The 13,350-nt window shown below is 43.5% G+C and overlaps 1 protein-coding gene across 1 annotated transcript in view; it reads right to left on the bottom strand.

The window, feature by feature from the left end:
- The window catches only part of PPARA (peroxisome proliferator activated receptor alpha), a 64,775-nt gene that overhangs the window by 25,484 nt on the left and 25,941 nt on the right, over nucleotides 1–13,350 (bottom strand). The window contains 1 exon segment of the mRNA XM_040439088.1: nucleotides 1,353–1,459. The gene's annotated coding sequence lies outside the window, so the exon portion shown is untranslated.

The following is a 13,350-nucleotide window of genomic DNA, read 5'->3' on the forward strand; positions in this document are numbered from 1 at the left end:
TTATTGCTTGCTAGCGAGATAGGCGGTGTTACATTGGTATGGCAGCCGCTTATCTCCTCAACTACTATCTTGTAGGGGGTTGCAAACCAGCGTTGGTGTCCTTTAGGCCTCATGCACGCGGCCATATGCATTTTGCGGTCTACAAATTGCAGGATCTGCAAAATGCGCATATCGTACGTATTGCATCTGCACTTTTTGCAGACAGATTGATGTTCAGTGGGACCGATAGACTATGTGGGAATGATAGACTATGCCCACAAATGTGAACCCCGAACCCATTGAACTCAATGGGTTCGTAAAAAAAGAGGACCGCATCTGTATTTTGTGACTGCAAAAAAGGACACAGTGGTGTGCATGAGGTCTTAAAGTCCATGTGGACAGGTCAATGTAGCTCAACCTACATGTACCATAAGTCAAGGTAAAGCCCCGACGGTTATCGGGCACTGAACCTACAGTGGAGTGATTGTGCGGGGGCGCTCCTGTGTTCCACGGTGATGAACTAAGTACCCCCTGCTGTGAATGAAGTGATACAGCGCGTCCAATGAAATCAATCAGGCCACCCACAGTTCTCCTCAGGGTAAGGCCTCTTTCACACAACCATTTTTTGCGTTCCGTATACGGAACCATTCATTTCAACGGTTCTGTAAAAAAAATTGGAATGCATTCCGTTTCCGTATTTCCATTCCGTTGAAAGATAGAACATGTCCTATTATTGCCCGCAAATCACGTTCCGTGGCTCCATTCAAGTCAATGGGTCCGCAAAAAAGACGGAACACATACGGAAATGCATCCATATGTCTTCCGTATCCGTTCCGTTTTTTGCGGAACCATCTATTGAAAAGGTTATGCCCAGCCCAATTTTTTCTATGTAATTACTGTATACTGTATATGCCATACGGGAAAAAACGGACCGGAAAAATGGAACAGAAACAGAATTTAAAAAAACGGAACAACGGATCCGTGAAAAACGGACCGCAAAACACTGAAAAAGCCATACGGTCGTGTAAAAGAGGTCTAATAGAGGTGGGACCCCCTGCCCCAAACTACCTCCTCAATTTTCCTTAACAGACAACTTATTTCCGTTCTCTAATTAAATGCACAGAATAAATCTAGAAAAAAAAAAATTTTGAATAAAGTTTCAGATGCGCTTTATATGGCATTCCTATTCACATACACCTCCAACCTCCATTCCTTCTAATGTTCTGCCATGGTCAGTGTCAGTCTTTACTGCAGTTCTAGTATTCGATTCACGAAACAGGAAGATCAGAATGGACAGAGCCATAGGCCCCTCCCACATAGGGGCATGCATGGAATGGCAGGAAGTCACAGAAAGACGAATGAAGAATAATTACCATCCTAATATCCGGCTGACCATGGAAATTCTGGAGATGCCACCATAGCCGTCACAGGTGTCCCACTTGTGGAGAAGACATTTTTCTGTCCAAAAAAAGTGTTTCTTCTGTCAAAAGAAAAAAAAAAAAAAGAAAGAAATCTCAATACTCCAGGAAGTCTAGTGAGATCTCAGCAGAGAGCGCAGCGTGCCGATGTCTCCTGTCTCTTTCAGGGCGATTAGCGGCAGCTAATGGATTAATCATTACAGCTCTGCATGAAATCATTAACCAGCTCACACACGCACACAGCCCAGCCTAGTTAACAGAGTGTGACACTGGCGCCATGTGACCGGAGTCCATTCAAAGATTAGGCGGTTTTAATTTAAGTACCCCCATCGGAACAGTTGCCAAACGCAAGCATTGGGCACAATGGCCTCTTCATATAATGACCTGACATTACGTAAAGGGACAGTAAACCATAGTGTTTCCATTCGCAGAATGTGTTCTATTGCTCTCTGTTATCAGCCAGGGCAGGGGGTCCAGAGAAATCTTCATCCTCTTGATCAGTATTTTAAGGTCACATACCTGCACTCAGGGTCAGTATCAGACAAAACAGGCTTGGAGCAGGGGGCATTACAGACATGCCCTATGCTTGGTAAGCTGAGGGTGCGTAGTTGAGGAGCTCACTGGGACCATTACACCAGAGACCCACATATACCTGTAGCCCGCCACGTTGAATCAATTTTAATGACCAATTTTACAGTAAGTCCCCATAAAAAAATGTTATTATGCAGCTAGGATGGCAGGTTTGGGTACCCTTGTTGCTGGGATTGGGAAGAGTTATGGCTTTCCAACTAGAGATGAGCGAATTTCAGGTTATGAGAGGACTCCCCTGCATAACGGAAACGGAACGGATCCGTTATGCAGACCATAGACTTCTATTATGACGAAATGAATAACGGAATGCCTTTAAAGGCATTCCGTCATAGAATTGCGTTATGGTCCGTGGTAACGGAATCCATAACGCAATTCACCTTTTACCAGTAAACGAATTTCAAAATATGAAATTCGCTCATCTCTATTTCCAACTTTTATAAGCATATAGTTTTAGACCCAACGTTCTGCTCTAATACATAACTGAATATTTCTTTATAGAGGTTAAGTCCTCTTTTTCTGATAGAGCCCTTGCATAAGCATACAGTTAAATAAATAAAAAATCCTGGCTACATACAGTCACCACTAGAGGGAGCTCTTAGCAGCATGCTGTTGTATTATTAATTTAAAGGGAACCTGTCACCAGTTTTATGGTGTCCTAACTAAGGGCAACATTAATAAGGGACTGATTCTCTTAGCGAAATGCTGGGTCACTTTCTTTAATTGAGCTCCTGACTCTCCCCGCCTACCGGCTGCAGATTGACAGTTATTTTCCATATGAATCAGCAGCAGGTGGGCAGGGGAGTGGCTATAGCTCTGAATTAAAAAAACGCTGGACTCACTGACATCACGCTGGACTCAAATCAGCTCATTAGCATGCGGCATGTGGCATCTTTGTGTGTATATTATGAGGTACCCATCTGTCACACCAGTAAGTGAATACATCTAAGGTACTTTTTAGTAGTTAATAAACAAGTGGTTGGCTCTCACCTAGTGGCTATGATGGGTGCTACTAACTCACAATTGGGTGCTCGACCCAAAGATAAAATAATGTGAACAATAGAAAAAAGGAGTGAGCACTCTCAACACTTGGACCATAAAGGATATAAGGAATATATTTATTGTTAGAAAGTTACTTGTATAATAAACCTTCTATGTACGATAATGGATTACATAAAATCTCACAAATTCATATATCACACAATATTAAAACTGTACAATAAAATACAATTGGTACCAAAAACTTAAAAATAAAGAGTACTGGTATCTGGGTGGTGTCCCTACTCCCACAGCATGTAATAACGTAAGTGGCAGGGATTATTTAGCACGTTCAATGCGTTCAGAAAGTCTCTTTAGGCAACTTGTTAGTTGCAATGGATAGTCCCTGTTAGTACATTAAGTACCGCAAACCAATAGAAACGTCCTGTGGACTATTATCGTGGGTCACTTGAAAAAGTGACTTGTAAAAAGTGACTTGTCTTTAATGTATACAGTCAGGTGATGGTCGAATACAACAATGCAGCACGAAAGTCTATCCAAAGTTATCTTTACTTTTCCAGCTGTTTAGCGTTTTAGTAGTTAATGATTGTATATAATTAGTTAGATTATAATCAAATATCCACATGACAGGTTCCCTTTAATGTTTACATGTATGCAGTAAGCTCTTAAGCTCCCCCTAGTGGAGGTTGCACGCAGACAGAATCCTGTCATCTATTGTATGCAGGGAATTTTGAGCATTGAAATTCTGCCCGCCTCTCACGGCCTCCAAAATTAGGAGCATGAATAAGTCCAGACAATGGTGTCCACAAATGATGCTGGCAGATCACATGGCGCTCAAGAAATGAAATGAAATCTAGTCTTCCTGTGAATACAACCAAAGGAAATGCCTTGTGCAGGAAACTTCAAGAGCAGCAAGTGTACTTAGCACTACAGGAAATAAATGACTGCGCAGCCGACAGTGCCCGAGAGCTGTAAAGTGACATCTATAACCGGCCTGCAGGTAGGAGGTTATCACAGACAGTACAGAGGTGCCAGGAGCTTATCACACCAGGAGACACTGCGCTAACAAGTACAAGCGATAGATATAGAGAGATATATAGATAATACATAGATATGAGATAGATATGAGATAGATAGATAGATAGATAGATATGAGATAGATAGATATTAGATAGATAGATATTAGATAGATAGATATTAGATAGATAGATTGATAGATATTAGATAGATATTAGATAGATATATAGATAGATACATGAGATAGATAGATATGAGATTGATAGATATTAGATAGATAGATAGATAATTAGATATAGATAGATAGATAATAGATAGATAGATATTAGATAAATATATAATAGATAGATATTAGATAGATATGAGTTAGATAGACACATAGAAAGAAGATACCGTACATTAGATAGATAAATAGATAGATATGAGATAGATAGATAGATAGATAACAAGGTATATAGACGCTAAAAAATAAAAACAATAAAACTTTATTCTGATACTTCCTTAAAAACTGGGTAGAACACATTCCTATAAATATAATTGGTAAGATATAAATAGTGCATAAGGACAGCAAAAAATTAAACCCAGGTAGCCTATCTGGGCAACCATAGCCCTGCCACCCAATACTGTCCGTATACTAATGAGTATGAGGGTCTAGGTAGGGGCCACTGCTCCCATCTTCAGTGTAGCGTAGCTAATCACCACTACCTGTAATGTACACACTGGGTTCTATAACGTCACCCTAGGTAGCTCTCACTTCAAATGACACATAGTAACTGTCTGTGATATTTCAAATGACCCACTGGACCCAGGAGGTCAAAGATAATGTTTCAATAGACAAAGACTATAATTTCCTGTTTCTGGTCTTTTAATTAAAATATAACTTTTATTCTTTCTTTATTAAACAATACACAGCTACGAAAACAAAGTGAAAAATATTTTGGGGCTGAGGGTATAGTGTCTCTACTTCGTTGGTAGGTCAGAGGGTATTAATGCCTTTCCTCCTAGAGATAGAGTGTAGTCTATATCATGTAATTCTATATGCTCGGCGTCTGCAGCTCGTCGTGCTCCTGTTAAGTAATTTGCCCTGCCATAATTTTTTTTTAAAGTGTGTTAAAGATGCAGGGCAAATAACTTAACAGGAGCACGGCGAGCTGCAGACGCCGAGCATATAGAATTACATGACAGGGGCACTATAGATAGGAATGGAAGTGCCAATAGCACAGCTACTGAGAGACTCCTAGTAAGTGCATTTCCCGAAGGGTAATCAGCCGATAGCGTGTAGTCCGGGTGATAGAGTGCCTGGTGTTTGACGACATTGCAGACATAATAAATACAATGATATAGACTACACAGTATCTCTAGGAGGATAGGCATTAATACCCTCTGACCTACCAACGAAGTAGAGACACTATACCCTCAGCCCCAAATACAGTAGCCCTCCAATTTTTCACTTTATGTTTTCGTAGCTGTGTATTGTTTAATAAAGAAAGAATAAAAGTTATATTTTAATTAAAAGACCAGAAACAGGAAATTATAGTCTTTGACTATTGAAACATTATAGTAACTGTCTAACGCATGCTAATTAAGTTTGATGTAACTAGCTGACGCCTGGCTCACCGCGTTTCTGGTTTGTAACGAGACCTCATCAGGAGCCCTCTCTCAGTGATACAGCTAGATTCTAATCTTGTATACAGACAAACAAACACAAATGCGCGCCTGCCCCCTCCACTTGTGGCTGCGCTTCCGGCATGATAGATATGCGATACGAATAGGAGATTCTCGGCCTTTTGGCGGAGATCAAGTGTAGTATCTGTTCTTCAGTCCGGATGAGCTACGCTCCCGGCTGTACTCCAACGGTGTACTTTGTCATGGTTGTTGAGCGGAACGGAGAACCACACAGTAACCCTGGGTTAACGGAGCATGGGTGGACCGGAACCGCCTATGAGATGTGACCTTTGAGCTTTGCTGGATCGAAGCCATGAGGCCGGGTTGTGTTAAAAGCCCGAAGTGTAAGTGCCCCAGGGGTGGTGTCCCCGGGGTGCCTTAACTCACTGGGTTCCTCTTTGGCCCACAGAGTGATGGCACAGTTGCACAGGCACTTTTCTTTCTCACATTTTTAGCGCACACACCTCTATTTGCTCGGCTTCGGCCTTGAAAATATGAGGAATTTTTATAATTCCGGTCAAATGTCCGGGCCGTAATGGCACACATTCACTTTATTTATTTTTTGTGTTCACTGTGTGCACTTTTACACGTTTGTTTGTTCACTAGGATTTTCAGGGTTGTGGCGCCCTTACATGTGTGTGTGGGGGGGGGGGCTGTGTGTGTGGCCATATTGGTTCCTCACCCCCCTGCCAAACCCCTTGGGCTCTCCCTCCGGGGAGAGTCCAGACCTTTGTTGAAGCTCCTGGCTGACGTCTTGGGTGGCATAGATGGGCGTACCCTTGGCTTCGACTGAGGGTTGCCATTTGTCCCAGTCCCTTGCAGGAGCTTCGGCCCCGGAGGGATAGGGAATGGTTTGTGCGATAGACCGCGACCTAGTGCACGTTTTTTTGTGTGGCACGCTGCAGGATTTTGTTGCACGGGGTGAGAAAGCACGACTTTGGGCCTTCAATAAAATAAAAAAAATGCGATATGATATGAGATATGACATATGATATGACATATGATATGACATATGATATGACATAGATAGATAGATATTAGATAGATATTAGATAGATATTAGATAGAATTGTCAAGTAGGTGTGCATTCAGCGTACTGCTTTTGCCATTGAGATATCTGAGAAAGCTGGGCGGTGTCATGTCATCCATCTTCCCCAGACAGGAGGACACAAACAGCAGACCAAAACCTTAAAGGGCTTCTGTCACCCCACTAAACAGTTTTTTTTTTTTTTTGCTTACTTATAATCCCTATACTGCGATTTATGCATACATACTGTAATTAATCATTTTGGTTCAACAGATTCTGTTAAAAACGTACTTTTAAAATATGCAAATTACCTTGCTACCAGCAAGTAGGGCGGCTACTTGCTGGTAACAGCCGCATCCTCCTATCCTAAAGACGCCCCCTCCGCATGTTTATTGACAGGGCCAGCGGATGGGATCTTTCTCTGCTGGCCCTGTTTGCATTCAAAATCTGGCGCCTGCGCCGTACCTGTTTTCAGTCGGCGCAGGCGCACTGAGAGGAGGACGCTCGCTTGGCCGCTCCATCCTCAATGCGCTTGCGCCGGGTGTAGATGTGATGTCATCGGTGCAGGCGCATTGAGGATGGAGCGGCCGAGCGAGTGTCCGCCTCTCAGTGCGCCTGCACCGACTGAATACCGTTACGGCGCAGGCGCGAGATCTTAACCACCTCAGCCCCCAGTGCTTAAACACCCTGAAAGACCAGGCCACTTTTTACACTTCTGACCTACCCTACTTTCACCGTTTATTGCTCGGTCATGCAACTTACCACCCAAATGAATTTTACCTCCTTTTCTTCTCACTAATAGAGCTTTCATTTGGTGGTATTTCATTGCTGCTGACATTTTTACTTTTTTTGTTATTAATCGAAATTTAACGATTTTTTTGCAAAAAAAATGACATTTTTCACTTTCAGTTGTAAAATTTTGCAAAAAAACGACATCCATATAGAAATTTTGCTCTAAATTTATAGTTCTACATGTCTTTGATAAAAAAAAAAATGTTTGGGTAAAAAAAAAAATGGTTTGGGTAAAAGTTATAGCGTTTACAAACTATGGTACAAAAATGTGAATTTCCGCTTTTTGAAGCAGCTCTGACTTTCTGAGCACCTGTCATGTTTCCTGAGGTTCTACAATGCCCAGACAGTACAAACACCCCACAAATGACCCCATTTCTGAAAGTACACACCCTAAGGTATTCGCTGATGGGCATAGTGAGTTCATAGAACTTTTTATTTTTTGTCACAAGTTAGCGGAAAATGATGATTTTTTTTTTTTTTTCCTTACAAAGTCTCATATTCCACTAACTTGTGACAAAAAATAAAAAGTTCTATGAACTCACTATGCCCATCAGCGAATACCTTGGGGTCTCTTCTTTCCAAAATGGGGTCACTTGTGGGGTAGTTATACTGCCCTGGCATTCTAGGGGCCCAAATGTGTGGTAAGGAGTTTGAAATCAAATTCTGTAAAAATGACCTGTGAAATCCGAAAGGTGCTCTTTGGAATATGGGCCCCTTTGCCCACCTAGGCTGCAAAAAAGTGTCACACATCTGGTATCTCCGTACTCAGGAGAAGGTGGGGAATGTGTTTTGGGGTGTCATTTTATATATACCCATGCTGGGTGAGAGAAATATCTTGGCAAAAGACAACTTTTCCCATTTTTTTATACAAAGTTGTCATTTGACCAAGATATTTATCTCACCCAGCATGGGTATATGTAAAAAGACACCCCAAAACACATTCCTCAACTTCTCCTGAGTACGGGGATACCAGATGTGTGACACTTTTTTGCAGCCTAGGTGGGCAAAGGGGCCCATATTCCAAAGAGCACCTTTCGGATTTCACTCCTCATTTTTTCCTGAATTTGATTTCAAACTCCTTACCACACATTTGGGCCCCTAGAATGCCAGGGCAGTATAACTACCCCACAAGTGACCCCATTTTGGAAAGAAGACACCCCAAGGTATTCCGTGAGGGGCATGGCGAGTTCCTAGAATTTTTTATTTTTTGTCACAAGTTAGTGGAAAATGATGATTTTTTATTTATTTTTTTTCATACAAAGTCTCATATTCCACAAACTTGTGACAAAAAATAAAAACTTCCATGAACTCACTATGCCCATCAGCGAATACCTTGGGGTCTCTTCTTTCCAAAATGGGGTCACTTGTGGGGTAGTTATACTGCCCTGGCATTCTAGGGGCCCAAATGTGTGGTAAGTAGGTAAATGACCTGTGAAATCCGAAAGGTGCTCTTTGGAATGTGGGCCCCTTTGCCCACCTAGGCTGCAAAAAAGTGTCACACATCTGGTATCTCTGTATTCAGGAGAAGTTGAGGAATGTGTTTTGGGGTGTCTTTTTGCATATACCCATGCTGGGTGAGATAAATATCTTGGTCAAATGCCAACTTTGTATAAAAAAAATGGGAAAAGTTGTCTTTTGCCAAGATATTTATCTCACCCAGCATGGGTATATGTAAAATGACACCCCAAAAACACATTCCCCAACTTCTCCCGATTACGGAGATACCAGATGTGTGACACTTTTTTGCAGCCGAGGTGGGCAAAGGGGCCCATATTCAAAAGAGCACCTTTCGGATTTCACAGGTCATTTTTTACAGAATTTGATTTCAAACTCCTTACCACACATTTGGGCCCCTAGAATGCCAGGGCAGTATAACTACCCCACAAGTGACCCCATTTTGGAAAGAAGAGACCCAAGGTATTCGCTGATGGGCAAAGTGAGTTCATGGAAGTTTTTATTTTTTGTCACAAGTTAGTGGAATATGAGACTTTGTATGAAAAAAAAAAAAAAAAAAAAAATAAGCATTTTCCACTAACTTGTGACAAAAAATAAAAAATTCTAGGAACTCGCCATGCCCTCACGGAATACCTTGGGGTGTCTTCTTTCCAAAATGGGGTCACTTGTGGGGTAGTTATACTGCTCTGGCATTTTCCAGGGGCCCTAATGTGTGGTAAGTAGGTAAATGACCTGTGAAATCCTAAAGGTGCTCTTTGGAATATGGGCCCCTTTGCCCACCTAGGCTGCAAAAAAGTGTCACACATGTGGTATCGCCGTATTCAGGAGAAGTTGGGGAATGTGTTTTGGGGTGTCATTTCACATATACCCATGCTGGGTGAGAGAAATATCTTGGCAAAAGACAACTTTTCCCATTTTTTTATACAAAGTTGGCATTTGACCAAGATATTTCTCTCACCCAGCATGGGTATATGTAAAATGACACCCCAAAACACATTCCCCAACTTCTCCTGAGTACGGCGATACCAGATGTGTGACACTTTTTTGCAGCCTAGATGCGCAAAGGTGCCCAAATTCCTTTTAGGAGGGCATTTTTAGACATTTGGATACCAGACTTCTTCTCACGCTTTGGGGCCCCTAGAATGCCAGGGCAGTATAAATACCCCACATGTGACCCCATTTTGGAAAGAAGACACCCCAAGGTATTCAATGAGGGGCATGGCGAGTTCATAGAAATTTTTTTTTTTTGGCACAAGTTAGCGGAAATTGATATTTTTAATTTTTTTCTCACAAAGTCTCCCGTTCCGCTAACTTGGGACAAAAATTTCAATCTTTCATGGACTCAATATGCCCCTCACGGAATACCTGGGGGTGTCTTCTTTCCGAAATGGGGTCACATGTGGGGTATTTATACTGCCCTGGCATTCTAGGGGCCCTAAAGCGTGAGAAGAAGTCTGGAATATAAATGTCTAAAAAATTTTACGCATTTGGATTCCGTGAGGGGTATGGTGAGTTCATGTGAGATTTTATTTTTTGACACAAGTTAGTGGAATATGAGACTTTGTAAGAAAAAAAAATAAAAATTCCGCTAACTTGGGCCAAAAAAATATCTGAATGGAGCCTTACAGAGGGGTGATCAATGACAGGGGGGTGATCAATGACAGGGGGGTGATCAATGACAGGGGGGGTGATCAATGACAGGGGGGGTGATCAATGACAGGGGGGGTGATCAGGGAGTCTATATGGGGTGATAACCACAGTCATTGATCACGCCCGTGTAAGGCTTCATTCAGACGTCCGGATGCGTTTTGCGGATCCGATCCATCTATCAGTGCATCCGTAAAAATCATGCGGACATCTGAATGGAGCTTTACAGGGGGGTGATCAATGACAGGGGGGTGATCAATGACAGGGGGGTGATCAGGGAGTCTATATGGGGTGATCACCACAGTCATTGATCATGCCCCTGTAAGGCTTCATTCAGACGTCCGGATGCGTTTTGCGGATCCGATCCATCTATCAGTGCATCCGTAAAAATCATGCGGACATCTGAATGGAGCTTTACAGGGGGGTAATCAATGACAGGGGGGTGATCAATGACAGGGGGGTGATCAGGGAGTCTATATGGGGTGATAACCACAGTCATTGATCATGCCCCTGTAAGGCTTTATTCAGACGTCCGGATGCGTTTTGCGGATCCGATCCATCTATCAGTGCATCCGTAAAAATCATGCGGACTTCTGAATGGAGCTTGACAGGGGGGTAATCAATGACAGGGGGGTAATCAATGACAGGGGGGTGATCAGGGAGTCTATATGGGGTGATCACCACAGTCATTGATCATGCCCCTGTAAGGCTTCATTCAGACGTCCGGATGCGTTTTGCGGATCGGATCCATCTATCAGTGCATCCGTAAAAATCATGCGGACATCTGAATGGAGCTTTACAGGGGGGTAATCAATGACAGGGGGGTGATCACCACAGTCATTGATCATGCCCCTGTAAGGCTTCATTCAGACGACCGGATGCGTTTTGCGGATCCGATCCATGTATCAGTGCATCCGTAAAAATCATGCGGACATCTGAATGGAGCTTTACAGGGGGGTGATCAGGGAGTCTATATGGGGTGATCACCACAGTCATTGATCATGCCCCTGTAAGGCTTCATTCAGACGTCCGGATGCGTTTTGCGGATCCGATCCATCTATCAGTGCATCCGTAAAAATCATGCGGACATCTGAATGGAGCTTTACAGGGGGGTAATCAATGACAGGGGGGTAATCAATGACAGGGGGGTGATCAGGGAGTCTATATGGGGTGATCACCACAGTCATTGATCATGCCCCTGTAAGGCTTCATTCAGACGTCCGGATGCGTTTTGCGGATCCGATCCATCTATCAGTGCATCCGTAAAAATCATGCGGACATCTGAATGGAGCTTTACAGGGGGGTAATCAATGACAGGGGGGTGATCACCACAGTCATTGATCATGCCCCTGTAAGGCTTCATTCAGACGACCGGATGCGTTTTGCGGATCCGATCCATGTATCAGTGCATCCGTAAAAATCATGCGGACATCTGAATGGAGCTTTACAGGGGGGTAATCAATGACAGGGGGGTAATCAATGACAGGGGGGTGATCAGGGAGTCTATATGGGGTGATCACCACAGTCATTGATCACGCCCCTGTAAGGCTTCATTCAGACGTCCGGATGCGTTTTGCGGATCCGATCCATCTATCAGTGGATCCGTAAAAATCATGCGGACGTCTGAATGGAGCTTTACAGGGGGTTGATCAATGACAGGGGGGTAATCAATGACAGGGGTGTGATCAGGGAGTCTATATGGGGTGATCAGGGGTGATTAGGGGTGATCAGGGGCTAATAAGGGGTTAATAAGTGACGGGGGGGGGGGGGTAGTGTAGTGTAGTGGTGCTTGGTGCTACTTTACTGAGCTACCTGTGTCCTCTGGTGGTCGATCCAAACAAAGGGGACCACCAGAGGACCAGGTAGCAGGTATATTAGACGCTGTTATCAAAACAGCGTCTAATATACCTGTTAGGGGTTAAAAAAAACACATCTCCAGCCTGCCAGCGAACGATCGCCGCTGGCAGGCTGGAGATCAACTCTCTTACCTTCCGTTCCTGTGAGCGCGCGCGCCTGTGTGCGCGCGTTCACAGGAAATCTCGCGTATATGCGTGACTGTGCGCAGCGCTGCCACCTCCGGAACGCGATCCTGCGTTAGGCGGTCCGGAGGTGGTTAATAGCAAACAGGGCCAGCAGAGAAAGATCCCGTCCGCTGGCCCTGTCAATCAACATGCGGAGGGGGCGTCATTATGATAGGAGGATGCGGCTGCTACCAGCAAGTAGCCGCCCTACTTGCTGGTAGCAAGGTAATTTGCATATTTTAAAAGTACGTTTTTAACAGAATCTGCTGAACCAAAATGATTAATTACAGTATGTATGCATAAATCGCAGTATAGGGATTATAAGTAACCAAAAAAATAAAAAAAAACTGTTTAGTGGGGTGACAGAAGCCCTTTAAGAGGACGACTCCTAGACATCCCTAATGGTCCTGAGACATACCTACAGATGTACAACGGATATGGTAGTACCGTATACGTGCTGTACGCAGCTCTACGCTGGAGGCCTCTGCGCCACTTTCCTCTGTGTTTATCCCATCGAGCATAACAGTTAATGTCCTCTAATCCGCTCATAATCGGCGAGATGCTGACACAGCTTCTTGTGAAGACTTTAACCTAATCCGTGTCCTATTTGTTTCCAGCAGATACTGGTAATTTACCATCAAACCCAGAGCAGGGTCTCCTGATAAAACGACATCCATGGAGCCCAGACTGATGTATGAACCCTGTGAATGTTCCCCTCATATCATTGCCAGGGGACAGGGTA

Source organism: Bufo bufo, chromosome 1, assembly GCF_905171765.1.
Source record: "Bufo bufo chromosome 1, aBufBuf1.1, whole genome shotgun sequence".
NCBI lineage: Eukaryota > Metazoa > Chordata > Amphibia > Anura > Bufonidae > Bufo > Bufo bufo.